Source organism: Accipiter gentilis, chromosome 23 (assembly GCF_929443795.1).
Source record: "Accipiter gentilis chromosome 23, bAccGen1.1, whole genome shotgun sequence".
NCBI classification, from domain to species: Eukaryota; Metazoa; Chordata; class Aves; order Accipitriformes; family Accipitridae; genus Astur; species Astur gentilis.
Window position 1 is genome coordinate 15,055,162 of NC_064902.1, and position 24,173 is coordinate 15,079,334.

General features: G+C 45.5%; 1 protein-coding gene and 1 long non-coding RNA gene across 3 annotated transcripts in view; one reads left to right on the forward strand and one right to left on the reverse strand.

Annotated features, from left to right (window-relative positions):
• Positions 1-1,959: 1,959 nt before the first annotated feature.
• On the forward strand, positions 1,960-16,016 carry LOC126049771 (uncharacterized). Its single transcript, XR_007509301.1, has 5 exons — positions 1,960-2,034; positions 3,193-4,704; positions 12,319-12,620; positions 12,899-13,188; positions 15,361-16,016. It is a non-coding gene; the product is annotated as an uncharacterized LOC126049771 (long non-coding RNA).
• A 90-nt stretch (positions 16,017-16,106) lies between these two features.
• The window catches only part of FHIT (fragile histidine triad diadenosine triphosphatase), a 632,268-nt gene continuing 624,201 nt past the window's right edge, over positions 16,107-24,173 (reverse strand). For both annotated transcript variants that reach the window (XM_049826730.1, XM_049826731.1), the window contains one exon: positions 16,107-19,578. The gene's annotated coding sequence lies outside the window, so the exon portion shown is untranslated. The remainder of the gene's footprint in view (positions 19,579-24,173) is intronic.

Consider the following 24,173-nt stretch of genomic DNA (forward strand, 5'->3'; position numbering starts at 1 on the left):
GCAGCGCAATCAAAGGAGCTGCTCAAAGAGAGCTGACAGTAAGTTGTGTGCTGGCTGCAAGCTGTTTTACCGTGGGACCGCTTAAATAGCATTCACATCTTTCCCATCTCTCTCCCTCATGTGACAGTGCCTTGCACCCTTTCTGATGATATCAGAGCTTATCTCATCATGGCTTATCTGAATAATCAGCTCTGGGGTTTCTAAACCATCTCAGAGGGATTTTTTTGTGGTTCTGCAAAGCTCTCCAAAATGTGGTACGATGCAGCCGAGAGCCGTGCCAGAGGGCTTTGCTCCCTGCTCTGCCCCTCAGCACCCTGATAATGGCTGGGTCAATATATAAGGAGCTTTTCTAACCATTTCAGGATGCACTGACGTGTGTCTTTAGCACTGATTCAGGCAATCAGAGACACTCTTTGGATGGAGGATCGCATCTTACTGAGTGCCAGCGCTGCCTAGCAGCAAGGGAGCCTCTCAGCAGTGCTGCAAATCAATAACGCCTGTAGTTCTCCTCCAAATTCCCTGGAGCCAGGGAGTTTACCTCTCCCCTGTCTTCATCTTCAGCAGTCTTCCTCAGCACTGGTGGGCATCTGTTACCCACTGTCTCGGTGCCAAGCATTTGCAAGTCTGTGTTGGAGGCATCTTGATCGAAACTGCTAGCGTTACTGGTAGCAGGCTGACGATGAGCATCTGTGTTACCCAGCGTAGCTCCGGTCTCAAAGGGAGTGTTTGTCAGGCTTCTTTTGGTTTGTAATGGCTGCTTTTTCAGTATGGCAGTCGATTCAGCAGACAGCAGCGTAAGCACTTGATGGTGGATATGGCTGCTCCCCTCTGCTCGCCACTGTGGATACGGGGAGGGCGCTGTGATAGGAGCACAGCTTTACGTTAAATGCACGCTTAAATTCCACCCAGGGTGAGGCTGCTTTTTGTAACCTGGCCTTGCGGTTAGGAAGGGGCACGGCTGCCCTGGCTGCGTGTGCCGGGACGAAGCCATGGCTGGGGCGGAGGTGTCACCAGGAGGGCTCGGCACTGTTGCTGCCGCAGCTATGGGAGGATGGAGAGCTCAGGGATGGCTTTTTGCCTCATGCTTAAATCTGAGTCTGCCTAAATCCCGATAAATTTAGTTTCAATTGGTTTGGACCAAGCGCATTTTAAGAAGAAGTTTTGAGTTCAGAAGAAGTTACGGCATCTTCCAGCCTGGTCTGCTTTATATCACCGGCCATTTCTTTTTGGCCTGTTTTGCTAGAGACGACCCAATAACGTACACTGGACTCCAGCATATTGCCAAGAAGGCATCGGTCTCAGTCTTCCCGTGCTTTCAGGTTTTTTCTTACTTGTATCTACAGTATGTTTCAGTGAGTTACCACCTTCACTGTTGGTTTTTTTTTTTAACACCTCTAATTTAAATGAATGTGGCTCTAGCTAACAGATGTACATTGGTAAGAGCATTAGGAAGTTCAGAAAACTACTTTGCAAGGATTCTCCTTCTGCTGCTGTGCTAATGAAACTGAAAGATTCTTCCTTGCAGTGGTCTGTGTAAGATAGCTGGACTTTTTACATTTCGTAATTAGTTTCTGGATGATTATCTATTAATATTTTCATGGTTGATTCCACGCCAATGTCTGCTTTTGGCCAAGGTCTCTTTTGGCCGTATTATTTTGCATATTTGGACTAAGCTGCCGAAGAACACGCTGCTTTTGCTGAAATCAGGGAAGACTGCACTTGCTGAGCAGACTGGGGTAGCAATTTGGGAACTTCGATAATTAGTCATTCGTTTCCAGAAGTCTGCTTTATACGGCACATAAATGTGAACTAACCTTTAGGAATTCTCCGCAGCTCTGACACCTAATATCAAACTTACACTTCTCAACAGGATGGAGAATGTATAATTTATGAGCTAGTGAAGTATCTTTAATTAAACCAGTATTTTCTAAATTTTGACTTAATTTAATTTTAATCTAACAGAAAGAAGCAATCTGAGTCCAGCCAAGGTTTTCCTTAAATACCATCCTTGTTATCTGGGAGGCTTCAAATCAAGTAAGATAGATGATTTTAATTTCCATGTTCTCAGTGTAACACTTGGGGTCAATGTTTGCATACTTATCATAGGCAGTTTACCATCGACAACCACTGTAATTGTTCAACTTTTCCTTGGTGAAGACCTGATTGACTATTATGCACTGTATTTATTATGTCTCACACTAAAATATAGATGATTGATTATTCCATTATTCTATTGACCAAGGCTGTAACAAGGTGTGACAAATATGTGCCATTACAGTCCATAACCAACTGTGGAAGGGAGTGCAGTCAGGTAGGAGAATTTTAATGCGTGTGACTTTCTGGAAAGCTTTAGCAAACTTTCAGGACACTGTATTTAGAAGACTTTACCTGAATGAATGTTCTTCATTTCTGCTAGGTACTTTCTAAGGATAAAAAAAGGATAACAGGCCCTGATCTGAAAAGCTTAGAATATGATTGAGAGCCCACTGGAGCCAAGGGAAATTCTTCCAATGACTTGCTGGGCTTTGGCAGGGTCCTGAGGGTAATATCTCTGTTTACTTCACTGAGACTTGTGTCAGCCCCTGAAAAAATTATCATTTGTTAACTGCATTCAAATGTGCAGAGAAAAAAGTGTCTTCCGTCACTGATGTAGCACTTTAATGTGAATTATGTGCACATATCAAGGGGACTTATAGTTGGAAAGAGAAGAATCCTGTATTTTAAAGCTCTTTATCTGCAGCTTGGTATTTGAAATGCATAATTTAATTATCTTTGAACTCCTTTGTTCCTCCTTAAAATAAATCATGTTTAATTTTCCTTTTAAATATCATGCATTGATGGACGCAGCACTGGGGATCAGGGTAACAAAATGGTGTTGAACCAGCTATTGGAAATTAGTAGTAATAAACAATGCATTTGCTACCAGTCTGTCATATTAATTAGTCTTCAGAATGCGTCAGTGCTTTTCATTTGTATTTAACATTGCCTGAGCTTACTGCCAATTAAATACAATGTTGTTATCAAATCAACTCACACGTGATTACATTGGATTAATGTGGTTATTTTCTTTGATCCACTATAATTAAAAATCGCAGTTGTGATTTTAAACAAGTGTAAAAATATAATCAGTTTGCATACGCAGCTGCCTTTTTCTTCTAATTTACTTTAATAATGTTTGCCTCTAATTAACAGTTGTGGAAGTCCTGGGCCCCATTTAGAGCTCAGAGGAGACAGCAGCATTTTGCAAGTGCTGGAAGAAGCCCCCCACACGCCTGTGCCTTGTCCTCGTTCTCTGCCCAGCCGCGGTGGGCGACATTTTCGAGCGAGATCTATGGCAGTTCAGTCCCCAAAGCCTCCAGGAAAGCTCATCAGCCTCGAGCCGAAAGAAAATGCCACCTTAAAACTCAATACTGTTTCCCTTGAAGCCTGACGGCTGAGTCTAGCTAGCCGGCTGCACCGTGCCGAATTCCCAGGGAGGCTCCAGCCGCTGCGAGCCCTGCGGCGGGCTGCGCCGTGCAGCCTCCTGCTCCCCACAGCACCCGTCACCCCAGCAGTTACGCAGCCAAGAGGAATACGGAGGCACGGGCTCGTGCAAAAATGGCAACCGCGACATGCCGAGAAGACGCGAACGCCTGCACGCCGGCCCCAAAATAACCAGGCTACTCAGCCCTGGGTTTTCAGGCTTCAGCTTTTCACTGAGTAGGAAGCCTCGATTCTGGCATAACGAACAGGCAAATGCCACTGCCCAAACCAGAAGGATGTTGTTTACCATCGCTACCCACTTCTCTGCTGCTGGCAGGCAGGACCCAGACATCAGAGAGGCTGGACGAGGCTGCTCTCCTGTTGGAGCAGAGAGAAGTAATCAGTCAAATCACTGCGGCACAGAGAGGGATGCTGCCCCATCTCCCGTCAGGCAGCAAATGACTCATTGTGTAACAACTTCAGTAAAGGGGTATTTTTTTTCTCTTTTTTTTTTTCCCCCTTCCATTTTCAGCAGGGAAAGAGAGATGAATTTTTCAAGAGGCCACCAAGGCTTTTGTTTGGGAGCTTTGCCTCCCAGGTCTCCTAAGGCCACTGAGAAAGTCATCACTTGAATCGATGTCATCAGCAGTCACTCTGGTGCGGGTAGAGACCAAAAGCATTGCTGCCTCTTCAAGAGACATAGACGTGGTGAGCAGCTGCTGGCTAGCTGGTGAGTTGTTATTCACTAGCCTGATTTAAACCACGTGTGAACCAAGCAGTGCTGGATCCTGCGGGAATAAGTCAACCCTGGCTGCTCACCACCTCCGACCACCCAACCCCTTGTATCCCCATTGTCCACGCCAACCAAGGCGGTAGCGTACAGCAAGGACATCACCACCGCGCAGCCCCCCAAAGCGCTGCTGCCTGGAAGAGCATTTTCCCAACAAGCAGAAGCAAATCGAAAAGTGCTTTCGTACTTTCTGCGTCATTTCCACGTGAGTGACGAGCGGTAAACACCACGTCTGCTGAAAGCAAGTTGGCCACTTCAGCTGAGTTTTGCCCACTGCCACGCTTCATCAGATGCCATTGCAAAGGTCTGCGCTGCAAGAGGCAGAGTTTGCCTGTCCCACTGCGTGCCCTTCCTCACCAGTTCAGAAAGCAGATGAGAAATAACTAAGCAAAGAATTAAGCTTGAATGAGTGGAAGTTAGCGAAACATGAGCCATGCCTTGCTGGCCCTTCGGTAAGTAATGCACAGTGTTCTGCTGAGGTAGGGCTCTTTGTGCACATAATAAGTAATGTTCCAGTGAGTTGAAACCACAGGCTCCTGATTCAGCTGATATTTCTGGCAAATTGTTGACCTATTGCAGTTTATTCAGGATTTTTCTAGTCTTGGTAGAGCAGCTCTAACAGCGACAGATTTGTCATGCTGTTTCTAACAAATATGCAGTTTTTGTAACTCTGAAAGTTATAATATCTTGCAGAACCCCAGATAATAATTGCCTCTGTGCTCTGCAGTAGCACTCTGTGTTTATAGGCAAGGAAAAGAATTAATTAAATATTAATTAATAGGATTTAATATAGCTGGTGCTAGCTTGTGTCATAAGATAACTCATAGGGACAATTTTAATTTCACCTGACATATGTATATTGATGATTTCTCTCCTGGGCTGGAACCAGAGGACTGTGCGGCTGTGCCGCAGGCGAGGAGAAGGGCAGCCTGGCTAATGAAAGGTGGCTGCGGGGAAAGGGTTCAGCGGAGCTGTTTGCCACCTGGAAAAGATGTAAAGGGGAAAGCAGGAAAATGGCCCTTCTTCCTCTTCACCTTGAGAAGGAACAAATGCAGAAACTGTCTCCTTGCCTGGCTTTGATGCAGTGGGCTTGATAGAGAAAAATGCTGGGGTTTTATTTGGAGCAGATTTTCCCTGCTTTATGGTAGCGCAAGCAAAATTGTAGTCCAATTTTGGATCTGTTAAAATTTTGAGGAATTTTTGGAGTTCCTGTGAAGCTAACAAAACATAAGGGTATTGCTTATGTCAGTTCAAAGAGGAGATGTGTCAAATGGAGTGACAAAACCAAATGCTAGCTTGTGCTTCGGCACCTATTAAACCCAGCAAGAGGCTGTGATCAAACCCCTTCTCTGAGTGTTGCTAAAAGGCTTTTATTAGCAGAGAGAAGCAGCCTGTGGGGACCCGTCATACTGATCGTTTCCCTGACAGGGGTCAGAGATCAGACAAACTACTACAGCGCTGTATGTCCAAGTTGTCTCTCAATATCCGTTGGCCTCACATTTCATGTCACGCTAATGCTTTTCTCCAAACCACTTGTATTTAAGGTGAATCTTAGGCTGGACCTTGTACAAGCCCGTAGGTGTGTACCAGCAGTTGGTCTTTCGGTGATTTTGGGGGACTTGCAGTCGCAGCCCAGAGATCAGGCAGTGCCTGGCTCACCCTTGGCTGCCTTGGGGTGGATCTCCAGCGTAGCTCAGCCTGCATGGGTGAGGATGCTCGCAGACAGCTGAGGTCTTGGGAATTGCTAATGAAACCAACTGCTCTGCCAGCAAACTATCCTGAGTCCCCCACTGGCTGTGTAATTAAAATGGGGACTGTATGGGTGTGAAGTTAATGCTGTATACATAATGTATCTGTCCCAAGGTAAGCCTTCACATCTGTTCTCTGTAAAACTGTAGGTGCAGGATATAATTAAGCGAGTGAGAAATAGTTTGAGCAGAACGCAACGTTGTCCACCAGCAGCTCAAACCGTCTCTTGCTGCAACAACCCAGTGAGTCTAACCAGCCAGAGTTAGAGCTGGTGTAAAAACAGGCGGTGGCTAAAAACATTCGTGGGTTTGGCCTTTTTTTCTTTCCCCCCCTTTATTCTGTCATTGAGTACAAGCAGAAACTTCAGTCTGTAAATGCCACCGGTTCTCCATTTCACACTGATGTTCCCAGGGACAGCAGAACTGCCTGTAAAGTGTCTGTCACCCAATGAAAACTGGAAAAAAAATCTTCCAGGCTTCTGCACACCCTTGTCACTCGTAAATAAGCTGTCACTTAACCCTTGCCTGCCCTCCTCCTCCTGCTGCTGGAGTTGAAGATGGTGAAATGCTTGCCTCAACACCGCTGCTCTTCTGGGTGGGGGCAGTTCGGGGACAGCTGCTGATGAGATAGAAAAGGCAGGGGGGATACTTTCCCTGGCATTTTAAGAATGTGTCTGGAAGTGCTTTTATGTTGGGGAGCCAGAAAAGCTCACCCGAAAGATTTGCAACCGTAGCCAAACACTGAAGTACCCACCCAGGCCTTTCTTCCTACCTCACCTATTTTTTTGTTAAATGTCAGTTCGCTTGTCAGCCTCCGGCTGGGGTTTTGATGTTATTTCCTCACTTCTTTCAGCAGGATCCCTTTGCTGGAGAAGGAGAGAAATGCCACGGCGTGACAGCTCCTCCTTCCCGGTCGGGACCGCGTGTGTGAGCGGGGGGCTCCGGCCACGACCAGACGCATGGGGGCTGGAAAGACAGACAGACATCACGGCTCCTGGCCGGGCTGGTGGCAGGAGAGGAAAGGAAAGGTGTCAGGGTACTTGTCAGGCCTGAAAGCAGCAGCCAGGGGATTTAAAAGTAAAATGTGCAAACAGGGTGTCTGCACTCCGGCGGTTTCTGCTGGCTGGCACAAAGCGGGACGATGCCACGCGCAACCTGGCCACTTTCCTCGCCCGCCCTCACAGCTCCTGTTCTGCCAGGGCCTCTAGAAGTCGATGGCGTGCGTATTGTACACATACTGCAGGAGTTTTAGCCAGTGACACCTGAGTTCGTTTAAGAATACACGCACACTTTTCATGTCTAAAACTGCAGAGCTACAGGGAGCAATATTATTCGTCTTCTCCTACAATTTAGGTAATCTTCAGTGACGGGTTGCTGATTTTCTACACTAAGTGTTTGTGCCAGCCCAGCCTCGGAGAGCCCCGCCTGGGCAGGTTTTCCTTCTGATGGGTCCAGAGAGAAATAGAAGCTGCCGAGTGTGTGTGTACACATACACATATATGTGTGTGTGTGTGTACATACACCCCCACCACCTCCCCGTGCGTGTGTGTGTGTATTAATATATATATAGTGCTCTCTAGGATCATTAGAGGATAATATCTACATCTTTTCACATTTGTATCTGCCAGGCAATAAGCAACCATTATTAAAAGAGGGCTGCCTAAATGAAAGCAGTTGGAGAATAGAGTTTTCCTTACAAGGCTGCCAAATTATTTGAGCAATCTCATCACCTTACTTCAGGCCTACCCAGGGACTGCAGCTGAAATGCCATAAACGTGTTTCTCTGGTTTTACTTATTTATTTTTTCATTCATTCATATGCACAGGTAGATATACATAAAAATATATGTATATATATGTATTTTTATGCATATATATATGCTGATCACACTAATATATAAAGACCTTTTCAAAGACCTTTAAAAACATATATTCTAAATATATATAAAATTATAACAACATAAATGTATATGTATATTTATAGTATATGTATATGTAGTTACATTTATTAATTCTATTCCTTTTATATATTATATGCATATATACATATTCATATAACTAGACATATAGACATGCACATCCATATATATAGCCCTTCTGAAAGACCTTTATATACTCATATTTACGATATATAAAATACATATGTAAATGTATATATAATACAATGCATATGTGTATATGTATATATAGAAAGCTCTTATCTATGTATATATACATATAGGTGTAAATATGTCTCTGTGTGTGTATATAGAAAGGTCTTTTAAAAGGGCTTTATATATACATATACAACCAGCATATATATGTATGCATATTAATATACATATATACACACATTTTAAGCATTATAAAAAATTTATTTTTTTGCTATATAAAGACCTTCATATATAAATACCTGAAACCTTTTTGTATCTATCTATATCTATCTATCTCTCTATCTAATGTATGCGTTTTGCTGGGAGGGCTGTAGCCCTGGTGCCTGGCTCAGCTGTGCTCAGCAGCGGCCGCATCCCCTGCGCAGAAGGTGCGGGGCAGCCCCTGGCCCTACGGGCTGTGCAGCGCCCGTGCTGCTGCTCTCTGTCCGGCAAAGTGCGACTAAGTGCCTGTAGCAGCTCTGTTTGAGCTTGTGCCTGATCGTTTGTGTTTGTTTCTCTGTCCCCTCCTGCCACTCTGTAGGGAAAGGATGGGATTTCCCTTCCCCGCCTCCCCCCGCAGCATTACCAGGCATCTGTCCGTGTTTAGACCTGATAAACGCGAAGTGTGCCGAAGCTTGGCCTAGGGGAGACGCACAGGTGCACGCACACACACACACACAGCTTGCTGTCTTGCAACTGTTAATTTTCCTCTCTTGTTTTCCTAAAAAACGTTGCCTCAACCTAATCAAAAAGTCACTGCGGAGAGGGGCTGAGGACAGTGCAGAGCCAGAGCCCCGCTGCGGGGCCAGCAGTGACGGTTAGGTCTTTGGAGAGGAGACCAAGGGGTGGAAAGGGATGCTTTTCTTCTCAGCTGCTGGCTTTGACCAGAAATCCTCTGTTTAGTGTTTGCACAGATACTTACTGATGGTTTGCTTATGATCTGCAGCCTGGTTTATGGCAGGAGAGGTTTGGGATTCTGCATTCCCTTCCCTTCTGGTTACAGGGCTCAAGGGGGCTTGCAAGTGCTGCTGGAGGAGACTGAGGATGCGGGCAGTATCTGCAAAACTTGATTTAGCTGGGGCACAAACATCCACGCAGACTTAAGGCAGTGTGATGTTTCTGCCTGTGTGCAGCTAGCTAAAGTCATTGTGTTGATTTTGTGCTCCCTGGAAAGACTTTCTTTTTTTGGCCTTTTTTTTTTTAACATCTCTGGCTTGAATTTATAAAGCGCTTGGTCACCCAAAGAGCTGTGCAACTCTGCCATCTGCATTGTCGCACGGCGAGCAGGCAGGGACAGGCAACCTGCTTCAGATCTGGAGAGTGCCTCTCAGTTTAAGAGGAAGAAACTTTTAGGAAGGAGCTGCAGACAGAATTGGATGAAAAATATCTTCTTAGAGCAAGAATTAGCAGAATCTAAGTAAGTGGCATGAAGAAGGAAGCCCTGGCAACTAAGCAAGCTCTGTGAAATAGGTCGGTGTCGTGGTTTAACCCCAGCCAGCAACTAAGCGCCACGCAGCCGCTCACTCACCACCCCTGCCACCCTGGTGGGATGGGGGAGACAATCAGAAAAAAGTAGAACTCGTGGGCTGAGGAAAGAACAGTTTAATAGAATAGAAAGGAAGAAACTAATAATGATAGTAATAACAATACTAAAAGGACAATAATAATAATAAAAGGATTGGAATATACAAGTGATGCACAATGCAATTGCTCACCCCCTGCTGCCTGATGCCCAGTTAGTTCCCGAGCAGCAATCCCCCCCAGGCTAATTCCCCCCCAGTTTATATACTAGACATGACATCACACGGTATGGAATACCGCTTTGGCCAGTCTGGGTCAGCTGCCCTGGCTGTGTCCCCTCCCAACTTCTTGTGCCCCTCCAGCCTTCTTGCTTGCCAGGAATGAGAAGCTGAAAAATCAGTGACTTCATCTAAACACTACTTAGCAACAAGTGAAAACATCAGTGTGTTATCAACATTCTTCTCATACTGAACCCAAAACATAACACTATACCAGCTACTAGAAAGAAAATTAACTCTATCCCAGCTGAAACCAGGGCAGTCAGGAAAGGAAAGGATGAAGGGAGACTTGCGTAGGTAGACCTAGGAAAGACTATTCAAATGCACAACTTCTACAACTGCAGGGCAAGAGAAAGACGGAGGAGAGAAGGGCTGCTGGCTACTAGCAGAGAGCAGGAGTATATGGGCAGAATAATGATGTTATGCACCCTCTTCCTCAAAGCAGGAGAAATGCCTGGCTTTTGGGGGAGGAAAAAGATTTGGAGCATGGGCTAAAGGCAGCATGGCAAAGAGACTGAATGCAAAACTGAAAGTTAAGAAAGATGTGCAGAGATGAAATCCCAAAACCACCAGCTCATGTCAAGTTAGGTTTTATGGCTCGCGATCGCCAGTGGGAACTTGCAACAGGATGGTTTTTTTAGGTACTTACATACTTCGTTGAGTTTGTTAGACACCTAAGGAACAGGCTTGGGTGCCCACCAGCAGAAAGTGGGCACTCTCTGTCCTTCAATTTTGAAGGATCTGGCCCACGGACCCACAGGTGGGTGCTTAACAAGTGTATGAGCTCAGGGGTAGGGCTCTATACGTGGGAGTGTGGCAAATGTAGTGCATCTATTTAAGAAAGTCTTGCTAAATGAACAGGGTCCAACAGTGAGAGCTTGCTGACATTTTTCTGAGAGACAGACCGCTTACAGAGACACGAAGGCAAATGGTATAAAATGCAACATGATTTACCAAGCAAGATTAACCTGAAATCCCTAACTGATCTTGCAGATAAAGGAAATCCAACAGTTCTCCTCCTCCGGGATTTCAGCGAATCCTCTGCCTTTGTGCTGTCAATATCTAACAGTATAAGCCATGCTGGAGAAGACAGGGATTAATTGAATATCTCAGAAATGGGTGGGGAACTGGCTAATAGGGCCCAGTAATGGTGAAAGGAGAAGTTTTTCAAGGACTGGACTGAAGCTTACTTTGATCACTATCTATCTTCATTAAGGACCTCAGCAGAGGAACATGAGCGTTTGCTGACGGTACCTCGTGAAGAGGATGGCACAAGCTCACAAGGAGCTTTGGGACATTGCAGTGAAAGGATCCAGAAGACCCTGAGCACACAGAAGATTGAAACCCAGCTGGTACAGTGTGGTAGGGGGCACACTATTGTCCCCCAAAAGCCCCATGGCAAGAGGGAGCACCCTCAGCTCCTCACACGTGGTGTGTTATCCTGCAGCCCTGCAGCGAGGCGCTGGGCTTCCTCGTGCCCTGCTCCAGCCCTGTGCCTGGAGGCAGCCGGAGCTGCATATTGGATGCCGTCAGCTGCAGAAAACTGTGATAGAATCAAGCGATGCTGGGGCTATCCATTAGCGGACAACCATTGCCTGTGCAGGGTACACCCCTTTGTGGTGCACGCGGTGCTCCGGAGTCTCCTGCAGAAATGCTGTATTTTAGCGTGTAGGAAGGTACATACAGGAGACTAAGCTGGCCGATGGGAACATCGCTCTTGGGAAAAGCACGGGCTGCTCAGCCCTGAAAGGTCTCTGGGGAAAAGCAGCAGTGCTGGTGGCATCACACCCGGCTCAGCATCCCTTGTTCACACCTACCAGGGAAACCCGTCACAGCTGTGCTCTGGGTTTTCTTGCTACACTTCTCCTTGCTGTCATCCATCTCTCTGTATGCCTGATTTCTGACTAATGTAAATACCCACCCCCTTCTTTAGCATAATGAATACTAATTCCTTAATATGTGTTATTTTCTACTGTATCTCCATTTCCCTGCTATCCGTCTTAAGACCACCAACAATTGCTATCACCGTTTGTCTGCTGTGTGTATATAATTAGAACAGTTGGCTCAGGTAATTACTTTTTGCTTCCTTCAGTTCCTTCCTCTGCTTTGCACTAGTTTGCCTTGTTGGGGTTTGTCTTCATTTCAGGCTCTTCGGAAGAAGTTTTCAAAGCAGGGTGCGTGGCTTTTAACCCTACTGCCCATTGGATTGGAGGCCACCAGCTGCTAAACCCTCTAAAACCTCTGAGTTTGCTAAAAACTCCAGAGCAGCCAACTTTTTCTCATTCTCCATTTCTTATCCCCGAGGCTGTAAGTGGAACTTGGTAAATGATATTTCTGCAAGTGAATTGCCTGGTTGAGAAAATCATCCTGCTGATTTTATTCCCCCAGGGCTTCCAAGCAACCGGCACTGCTGGTGCTCAGCTCACACCCAGCGTGCCCAGGGAAGGGACATGCAGGAGCTGGATCTGGCCAGCCCCTCGCCTTCTGCTGACGTGCCCTACCTGCATGGAAATCAGCAGCCATCAGTGGACCATGAAGCCATCCTTGCTCCGGCAGCAGGGAAAGGAAAACTCCCAGTGGTTGAGGGATTCATGCGGAGACACAAAGCAAACCCACACTGGAGACCTGGGAAATTCCTACTCTCCTCTGCTGCCATGTCAGAGTTTGTCTTGAAAGATTTCCTTTCACAGGTAAGTATCTGTTTAATTACAGCTAGTGCAAAGACAGTTAATAGCTGATGAACATGCCAGTATATTTTAATTGAATATATTGAGCACGCTGAACAAAACCACAGCTCTTGACCTTTTCTGTTAAGTGAAATGTTAGGACAAGTTTTTCTACATTCGGAGCCCAGGGAAAGTGTGGAGGGGACCACCCATTGCTGTTAATGGGAGCCACCCATGTAAATCCCTTTCATGTCAGCTCAACAATAGGCTGCTTAATGTCCAATTATTTTCATTTCATACAGTTACTGTTCACGCTGGAAGAGAAAAAAGTGGGAGGAATGATCTGACTAAAGCAGAGTGCCAGGTTGCACTGTCTCTGGCTACTCTGACCTCAGTCATCCCGCAAGAACACTTCTGTTGTTACTGCCTTGAAGGCCTTGGGTGATTTAATGCCGGTGGCTACAGTTTGTCATTGCGACGGGACAGATCTGTGAACTAACGACCCTTCCGTGCCCTTCCGGATCATGACAGGACGAAGCCAGATTTATTTGGGATGCCGGGAACTGCTGGTCTTTCACCCGCCTGGGCGCAGGTACTGCAGGGATGCAGGACCCACACCCTTCACCATCCCCTTGCCCCAGCCAGCTTCTGGCTTTATTGATTTCTAACGAGCACGAGCTTGTGATTAAAGTTTGCTTGTGCCTAGGTACTTTCCTGAATTGGCGCTTGGGTCCTTACTCCAGCGAAAACTCTCATTGATTTGTGCTGGAGCACAGGCTGAGCGAGCCCTCCGGGACTGGCTATATATTTGCAGCATGGTGCTCTTCAGACACATGACAATTTCAGGGCAATTTTGTAACATTAAAACAGCATTACGGGTGTGTCTTTAGCTGCCCATAAATAGAAACCTTGACTTGTCTATAGTGGTTTGATATTCCAAGCCAGGCAGGAACATTCAGTCCTGGCTTGCAATCCGTTTTATCACCAAAAAGAAATTTTGTAGGTTAGAGAAGTCAAGAGCTTACTCTTGCAAAACTTCAGCCCGTGTCTGTGAGCTGTGGTGAGGCTGCATCTAATATTCAAGTGTGGGAAGAAAAGGCAAGGCTCTTTTTAAGGCTCATTAGAGATGGCAAAAAGATACAAAAAGACCAACATCATTTTACACTTGTAAAAATACCCCTAGTAGATTCATATTTTTTAATCTTCAGTACAAAAGCTCTGTAACTACAGCAAGGCATTAGTTTCCGATGACTAGCTACCTTTTTTTCTATAGCCTCTGGCATTAAAGCTCTCAGTGAAAAGACACTTTAGAGCTAGTTCAGGCAGTTCATTTTCTGTCAATCAACTCTCAGGCTGGAAGTATAAAGGCAGTAACATGACAAGATTTCTATTTTAATATCTTTACTCTTGATAAGATAATCCTAGAGGAACGGTGGTGATCAAATATTTACAGGCAGTGCTCGCTGGCACAGTCTATTGTAAAATTAAATACACAAAATTATGTGGGGATAATGTTAATGTTGTGATATGAGGACAAAAGGCAGCGCGCTTGAAATGAAGGTTGACTCTTCTTAATATATCCTCCTCTGTGGCAGGGACTGGCACTGCCGGAACGGAGAACAGAAGAGCAGCTTTCATTTCGCATTTTGTGACCTTTCTCCGCTTTTCAGTGGCTCGTTTGTTATTTAAACGTATTTGCGTGCTTAATGATCTTGATTTTTTAGTATGTATTTGTGTGTGTGTATCCTGCGTGCCTCTCTGAGATGCAGTAAATGACTAATAGAGCCTGAAAGAGAGCAGTATTTTGTCCTGAGCCACCCTCTTGCCCCCTTGTGAGCCCAGGTTTGCTCCCAGCCCTGGTTTTTGCTCCCTGGGAACAGCCAGTGCTGCAAGAGGCCGTGCAGAGGCAGGGGTGCAGGCTGGGGATACAGGGGGGGTCTTTTCCAACTCACTGCATGGGTCGGAGCGAGCAGTTACCTCTGGGGAGCTCTTTCTATGCACGCTGCAAAAGTACATGTGCCCCAGAATGGACAGAAGCGCCCAAATTCCTGGTTTTTACAGACGGCGAGACCCACAGCAAATGCAGTCAGGGAGAAACCTTTGCAAAAGTGGATTTCTTTCTTCCCCTTTTCTCTGCGCATCCCTAGTGTGCGGAGATGGGACATGCAGTGACCTGAAGGCCCTGTCCCTGCCCAGGCTGTCCCGGAGGAGCGCTGGCAGCACCGCGACGTGCCGAGGCCCCTCCGCCACCGCTTTTGAATGCCGCTCCGCTGGGGCTCAACCGGAGCCCGGGGAAAATGAAGCGCTGATTTAAGCTGAAAGGCCAGCGTTAGCTAATATGGGAAATTACTCCAGCAATCATCACTCTTTTCCTGTCACTATGGTGACAAAAGAAATGACAAAAGCCTGAGCAGAAAGAGAGAGGGTGACACAAGTAAAGAGGGACAGAGCAAAAGCTCGGCAGCTGCAGCCTGGTCGGCGGAAGAGCCAAGGAGGGGACGGGCAGTGCTCGAAAACCGCGCTGGAGCCACCTCTCACCGCGCTGGAGCCACCTCTCGCTGACGGATGCTGTTGTGCCCCACGCGCGCATACAGGGGTTTGCAAAGCGATGCAAGTACTGAGGCCCCGTTACACCAAGCGCCACGGTCAATGCAGGCACCGCAGGCCTAAAAGTAAATAATAATCCTGGCCGTATAAGGCTTTCACGCCACAGCTTTAATCCTAATGCACTAACCATTGATTTTTGCACCTCCCTTCTCCGCAGCACTTGCTATTTGTCACCTGCCTTAGGGAGAGGGTCTGCAACCAGCTTGGTCTTCTCCCCATGTTTCAGCTCTGAGCGTCATTAGAGGACACAGCGAGGAAGCCTGCTCCTTCCAGCCAAAGCAATGATCCCCTGTGACTGAAAAACACATGTCCAAAACGAAGGGGAAAGCACAGGGGGATGTGCCTGGAGGCAACCCGGGACCAAGGGGAGCAGCTGAAGGCAGGCCAGGGACTCTTGCTGCTCGGCCCCTCGTCTCCACAACGCCGCTGGTCGGGTTTACCTCAAGGACCTTCCAGCACCTACCATCTCCCTGTGAACAGAGACATAGTTGCCAGCTCCCAGATGCCTAAGCAGCAGGTTTTTGAGCTACTTGAGGAGGGGAATATCATGAAGAAACTCCAGAGAAGAAACCGGCAGTGGCAGCAAAAAGTGAGGGTCCAAGGGCAACTTGCCCAGGAGTCCCAGCTGGAGAAGGTGCCAGCGGGTTGGTGCCCATCCTGCAGCGAGACTCCTAGTCTTGGGGGCCAGGAGGATGTCACCAGCAGATCAAACAGCATCCAATGGCTTTGCCACTTTAAGTGGAATTTTTATTTTCTTGGAGTCACCTTCTAAAAAATGGGGTTGGGAGAAAAAAGGGTGGGGTGCAGGGGGGAGTAGAAGTGGAGAAAATCTTCATCCTGAAATGCCAAGCCAAACATCCCCCCTGCCCCACCAAATCTTCCCCCACCAAATCTTTTTCTTTTTTTTTTTTTTCTTCCCCCAAGAAGGAGAATTTTATTTTCCAGCCAGCTCTACTCATGAGTGATTGTGCAGAGCTCTGCTAATGGGCTATGCCAAGCTGTGGTAACCCTACAGAGCTATTGGCAGGAGAGGTGGCAAGTTGGAGAGGACTACAAGGGAACTCTGCATGATATTTTTTGATGAGCTGATTATTCAGAAATTTCACAAGAGCTGAAATACATCACTCTGTTCTGAAACTCACAGCCCTGCCAACACACAGGACAGCTTACATGAGCAGCAGCGTTTTCTCCTCCACAGTGCTGCTGGCCTGTACATTAGGAACCAGATGCAGGAATCGGACAAGGCTTTTCAGCAGCCATCGACCGCAGTGACAGCAAGAGATGGGGAGTGGATAGAAGGCCACAGAAAGCTGAGACAAAAATTATTTACTTTCATGGATGTCACTATGTGTGTATTTGGGCTTGAAAGTTTTTAATTAGCTCCATGGGTACTGGGGCATTATGATTTTTCTTGCTTTAGAGCTAGGGTGTGAGATCCCCCCCAGATCCCATGTGTATTCAGGTATTTTTAGTTCAGGGGGTGCTCAGTCCCCAGTCACATTTCAGGATGCTGTCACAAGCCAGGAGCTGGCCTTGACTCCCACCATCGCAGCCAGGAGCCTCCATCTTCGATGTCATCCTGAGTCTGCAGCCAGGTCAGGCTCCCACAGAGACCAAACGGTCATTTTCCCCTCTTTGCAACTTTAATTAAAACCAAAACACCACGTTATTTGCCCACAGGATCAAATGAGAGCCTGATACCTGGGGGTGGGGTGCATGTGTGCTGGGGGAGGTTAGAAGCAGCACAGAGCCTACTCCTAGCCTGGTCCTACAGAAGTCAGTGAAGAGCACTGTGGCTGAGCCACAGCTGTTTTGCTAATGAAAATAGAGGCGCACAGGCACAGCCATGCAGCCCCTTGGAGGAACTGCTCACTTCAATGAAGCAAACTTTTAGTAATCGAAAAACCCTGGGAAACTTGCTTGTGTATAAGGACAGGGAACAAGGGTCTCAGCCATATAACGGCAAGCACAGTTAGCTCTGTCCTGTTATGAAGCCACCCCAACAGGACCACTCGACTTGCACCGTGTCCATCTCAGCCCCTGCACAGGTGATCTTTCCCGTTTTCTGCTTTTGGTGGAGGAGCTCAGCACTCTGCAGCATCCTCCAGCCCAAAGGCAAGCCCTGGGCTTGACCCAGGAAAGGGCAAGCGGTTGAGGTTGGAAAGGACAAAGTTGGTTATAAAGACCATCGATGCTTTCAGCACAGTGTACCCTCACATTTCCAGCAACTGCAGCGCCCTGCCTGTGGAAAATTATAGGAAGTGTATGAACGATCCAGACACCATTCTCAAGGCTCAGGTCTTAAAAAAAGCAGGGGTTTACTCTACATACTGCTGCAGGATGTCATGTACTTCATGATCTGCCTTTTCTAATCTCTCCTTATCTCTCACTCCAATCCTTTCTCATGTCCCTCATCTATTGCAAATTCCCTTTTTAAGCTGGAGCGAAGCACATAAATATTTTCATGCTGCATAAATAGGTTGTTTTGTGCATAATGCCACAGGAGGCTTTTTTAAAAACAGGACCTTTAGTGCTGTGATAACGGCCTCCTCATTTACACAAATGAAATCTTCCATACAGCTCAGCACTCATCTGCTCGGCAGCCCCCATGCAAAACGGTTGGCGCAGCGCCCGCTCATCACAGGCTACAGAATTAATACAGAATATTCCATACTTAATAGGAAGCCATTGAGCATCAGGTTTGGAAATACCTTGCAAATGTAACTGATGCTCAGGTTTTCCTTTCAGTGCTTCCCTGGCAGCACAACCATTGTCTTCCTTCTGTCTGAAATCACAGCTACTTTAAACATTAAACTGCAAAAGGACTGTTCATGTTAGCCCATTTGCCAGCATCGTTGACCATCCTGTCTGCTCACCTTTTCTTCTCTGTCACTTATTGCCCCCTGACCTTCATTTCCTGTTTATTCAGCCCTTGTTCAGGGTCTAAAAAGTGCAGACACCATCAAAATGTTCTTTTCATTTACTCTGCATGGAAAAAGAAATAGCGTTACAATCTCTACAGTTTTTAAAAGGGCTAATGGAAGATATTGGTGGCCACGTTGAGTCATGGTAAGTCTTTGAACCAAACTGGCTTTCGAGGAGCAATATTTTAACAGCACCACAGTAAAATCTGGAATCAAACATCAATGATTTTGCTCTAGTGTTTCTATTTATATTTGACCAGCAGAAAGACTTCAAAACAATGGACTGAATTCCTCTGCAGTATATAGCAGAGACAGACTTAGGGAAAATTATAAGAGATCATCCATTGTGCATTTTCGTACTTCTCAGGTCAGGTTGCAAACCTTTAGGACAGACTATTGTGGAGCATATTTATTTGTTCTGGACAGTGACCATGCTGTGCTGCCAGGCATGCAAAGCACTGCCAGGCTCTGGTTTGGACCTGACCCTGACCTTCTCAAACCTTCAGGTAGACTCTGCCCCCCTCAGCATGGCTCTTATCGAACGACTTGGCACATTTTATTTTCCATCCTGAGTTCGGGGGACACGGAAAGCTTTGGTTGTCAGTTCCCCACAATTCAAGAGCAAGATTACTGGTGCTCTTTTCATGCATATCTTGCAGACTCATTTCTTCTCTCCTCCATCTGTTGTTTGACGACTTTTCCTTTATTACATGTTAGCAATCAACAACCAACCCATGGTGGGCTTCTTCCTGTGTGGGGCTCCAAACACAGCATTTCTTGCCAACGGAGCATTCCACATGGGTGGCTGCCACTCACGTTGTTTGTTGCTGCAAGCAGGACGCTCATGCCAGTCTAACCCTAATGTGATTACTGTGCCATTAGCAGCTTTACATATTAATTGATTTGCAGAGGTGTTTTGTATCGCCTTAAGCTCCAGAAGCATTGTGACAATGCATTAAAAGGAAGAGAGAAAGGAAAGATTTTAGGAAGTGTTATATTTCTTGGTTTTTATGAGTTGTCATACTGCTAAAAGAGCTAAATTTTCTATGATATAATAGCCCACATACAATAACCGAATCAAAAAGCACAACATGGAGTAAATGCTTTGTAATGTGCCTAAACACAGTAGCTACCTGATTTTGCTAGCAGTTTATTTCAATTTAGGCCAAGGGACAATTTAAAAAGGTTCCTTCCCAAGTACACAATTCAGAAAAATATGAGTTACTAGTCAGAGCAACATTTTGAATCAGTACTGTTAGTTGTCTTCACTGAAAACTCAACCTTGATGATATCCAAAGGTCTAATAAAATTTTTCATGGAAGAATCCCATATTTGTAGAACATAATAAAATTTTTCAGCTGCAGCTCCAGGGCCACCGAGAACTGGAGAATGAGGTCTGTCTTTCTGAGGAGTTTCTTATATCACAGGATGTTTTTCAAACACTTTGTTACCTAAGAAATATCAAACATAACAGATAGTTACATATAATAGCATCTTCGATCTTTCTTAGTAAGACAAAATGTAAGGCTGTTCATGGCTAACGAGTTAGGTGCTCATTAGTATGTTCCAACAGGAAACACTGACAGCAATAGGCAAAAGGCAATGTTCAGTGTTAAATCCACACACAGTACATTTCAGCTTCTATTATAGCCTGTGCGATAGAGAAAGGAGAAAATCCTTGCACACAACTATTCTAAAATTATGTATCAGAGCAAGAAAGAGGAGCATTTGTTTGATTTATTATCCACTTTTTCAATAAAGTTCACTTCCAAATAATACTAATGCCTGCCTTTCACATTGTGCTTTTCATTCCTAACTCACAAAGCACCCTCCAAAGGAGGTCAAGATCATTTTACAAAAAACAAACATGAAGTGAAGCCACCTCTCTGATGTCACTAAGTAAGACAGCACAGTCCCCAGCTCCGTTGACCGCTAGTCATAGGAACAAAGGATTAGAAAGGGCATCTTCTGTCATCAAATGCAGCTTCTTACTCTTCAAATCAATTTTTCTATAATAATCTCATGCAAGAATCTCTGGGGCGTGTGATCTCTTATATAAGCTCCTGCAAATACTCTTTCAAAATCATCATCTCTTGTATATCCTCATCCATCCTGACCCTGCGGTGGGACCCTACCTAATACCAAGGTATTACACACCAGTGATTTGGGACCATCACCCTGAAAATGCCCCCAGTCTCACACACTGGAGAATGAATGGGGTATTTCTTCCCATCTCTGTTCCAATTTTATGCAACTCTTGGTGGTCCCCCCTAGTAAAAGACCTGTAGCAGGTGCTATGACAGACCTGGAAGATGTTCCTGAAGCAGAGAAATAGAAATGCTGAGAGCCTGACAACTGCAGCCGACTGCAGCTGTGAAAACTGTGTGCGAAATCCCTGCACAAACTCATGGCGCAATTGTTATTGCAGAGGTAACTAGCGGCTTGCAGCTGCCCCAGGGACTAACACAAACAGGGCATTTGCGTTTACCCCTGCACATACCTGTCCTTTTGCGTAGAGGCTGACAACCTAGCAAACAATGGAGCCTCAAGTATGCTTAGCTCAACATATTTCCAATGTCCATCACCCCCTTCCTTTTTCAAATAACTACTTACTGGAGAAGTTGTTAATGCCTTTCCACCTACACAGCCTAGATACCGACACTCACACAAAGGCAGCTTTCAAGCTTTGAGGTCTCGTTCGAGTTGCTGGTTAGAGTGTCTCTCTGGGCAGTTCTATTACGCAGCAGCAACAGCAATAGGACAACACGATAAAAACCTTTGCTAATAATTGAGTGTGAAGTGGGCTTTTTGCTTGGTATCTTCAGTTTTGTACCTTCACTTCAGAGCATGTTTAGAGCTGGCTTCAATACTCAGAAAATTATTTCAGCTTATTAAACACAAAGCTGTTACCCAACTGTTAGACAAGGGCACGGCCCCTGAACTTGCTTCCTGGGGCTGCGCGCGAGGCTTGGATCCTTGCTGCTGTAGTGGCTGCAACTCCCCAACCGCCCACTTCTTTGTTTGATTGTCTTTTCTCACTGAAACATATGTTTCCCCTTTCGATGGCATTTTGAGCAACAGTTTCCATTGTATGCCCCTCTTGACTGACAGTTTGATGGCAGCCTGTAAATTACTTGGCACGTGTTTTGTGAATCTGCTTGAAGGAAGGTCTGGCTGCTTAGTAAGTGCATTCTTTTGCAGGTTTGGGGCCAAGAGATTAGCACCATTTTAGCACAGGTTTGGGTATAGAAGTACTTGACCACAGTTGATACCATCCTTATTTGAAGCTCAGCATTGTCCTATACCTTGATTCTTTTATCCCAGCTCCTAGGACACAATGTCCATCAGTTATGCTCGGCTTTCCCCATTTTCTTCTCATGCAATGCGACACACAGGAAGCTTAATAATGAGTCAAGAAGGGATCAGGCTGAAAATACTTGGTATTTGACAGACAGCCCAGGTAAGCATTCAGGCTGCTGGATGTGCAAGTTAAGAGAACATCTGGCCCTCTGTCAGCTTTCTTTGCTAACAGTAACGCATTTGCTGCTTTGCCTTTATGTGGTACAATCTTGCCTGTGTCTCTGGCCATGACGTTTCTATTTACTGTAGCTATAATTACAGGATCCAAGCAGTGCTGTATGGAATTCATGTACTCTTTACAGCTGAATTAAATGGTCACCTATAGGGAAATGGAAGTCCAGAGAACTAGATGTATAACTTTCAGCACAGTACTACTTCGAGCCTCAAAATATAGCCCTGGAATAGGTGTGAGTGGGACATTATGTTTATGGTGTCCTTGTACAAGAGGAAGACATTTCACTTATAACTAACTCTATTGCAGCTTTGTTTTCCTAAGAATAATGATATGCTTCAACCAAAAGAATAATCAACCTCAACGCTGAGGCTGCTGTGCATTAGCACATCACATTTATTTGGGGAAGCCTTTTGCCCTGAGCCTTCTAGGGTGGGTATTACTGCTGTACACAGTCACCGCACTTCTTCTGGCTGTTTACATCTTCCCTTGAAGAGATAATTTAATTCTTGTGCATAAACCTTCTCCCTGCTGCAGAGGTGGTGGGTCTCGATGTTTTACACTTCAAAAATACCAGTAAGGGTCAGATTATGTTTGTCTATTGGATTTCTGTTGATATTAACTTTCCTTGCACTCCATTGAAATGACAAAAAGATTACTTTATATCTACTTAGTGCAGAAAAAAGAGAATTTGGGGTGAAAAAGCATAGATCCTATGATCTGATCCATCTTCTCTTTACTATTTCCAGCTACTTAAAGCATAATGTCACACTGAAACGCACACTTGGAGCGCTGCATTCTCCTCTCCTGACAGATTGTTATGATGCTTTCCAAGGTGACCTTCATAAAACGTATTTCTTTTGAAGCTTATATTTCACTCTCAGGTCATAATAGTTTCACACAGACAAGCAAACCGTCAGTTCCTGCTTTCTAATTAATGGTTCTTGGAGGCTTCTGAGTGGGGATATAATTAATAGCACTTAAGTCTGGAGTGCAGAGAAATCTATAGCTGATTACTAGGATGTGTATTTACTTAGGGATTATATGCAAACAGCTCCTAAGTGCAGCCATGAACAGCTCTCCACAGTGCTCTCTGGGAAGTCCCTGGGACCAGGCACCACCTTGAGCCTAACTCCAGTGTAAGCACTCAAAAAATTACCCTGCTTATGAAGTGAGGCTCCGACACTGAGGGGTCCCTGCCTGCTGTACTCTTTCCCCAGTTCCCATTCCCCCTACCAGCATCCACAGCATGTTGTATTTTGTATGACTGCATGATGATTCTGCTTGCCAACAGGCTGCCTACAGCGGAGGAACATCTGTTGCAGAAAATACCTCCCTCTGACCACGTCTGCGTTGTCACTGTGGCAGCCACGCCGGGGACAACCTGCTCTGTGGTCCCCACTGCATGGCATGTGTCCCAGATCCAGTCTGTGGATCCACTGCAAGACAGTCATTACTTTGTGTTTTTATTCAAAGTACCAGAAATAATAGGAGGGCTTTTCTTACAGCAAAGCAACCAAAGAAGAGTGTTGCGAGTGAGCCATCTTGTCATACTTGCCTAAATTTAAGGACAGTGATGGGATTGTTCTTGTGCTCACTCTTATGCATGCAGCATGGATTGTCAGAGGTCCTAGGGCAAAACCAGATGCGAGCCGAATTGCCAGTTTAAATTCCCTCTGGTCAGCTGCTGCTAACAGTGGTAAATTCCCTGCTGAAGTCAATAGAACAGCACCTTTTCACACATGCTGAGATCCTGGTGCAGAAGAGGCAGCTGTGAGGCAGGATGAGTGCTCTCAAAGAATGCGATCACCTCTCCTTCACAGTGGGGTGAAAAAAAAAAGGAATAAAATTCATATTCTTTGACAAAGTTGAAAAGATTATATTCTCCAGAAACGTTGCCAGACTGGGGATGAAGGGAAGAACTGACATCAGAAATCCTGTGCGACTGTGCAGCACGCGTTATTTGGAGAGATTTTTAAATGAATTTTGCATGTGGAATGACACAAAATATTCAGATGGTTAAGCAATTAAAAGCTATTGAATATTTGTAACTCAAAAAGCACTAGGCAACAGAATATCACTGTCAACCCCCTTATGCAAAGGGACATTCTGACATTGTACTTAAGACTGACTACTTTTCTAATGGCATAAAAGTATTACTTCAGTTATGCATAAAATAGGAAAACTTCTACTGAAGCTTGTGCAGCCTGGTTCTTTCTTCAGAAACAACACCACAGAGTGAAACTGCCTTTGAAGAGAAACATTTTTCGTATACTATCTGAAGGTTAGTAACTCTTTTAATCTTTAGCCTTTTTGCTGGCATGTGTAATTTAAAATGCACAAAACAGACTATCAAAACACTCACCCAGCTATAGATAGTTAGAAAATTTAAAAGGTGCATCTGAAAATAGGCTTGGAAATTAAGATGCTACATCAAGTCTTGCGCTTTGAGTAAGGACTCTTTCCCCACAGATCCACCTCAAAGTGCAACCAGTTATCAAGCACAGCTGACCA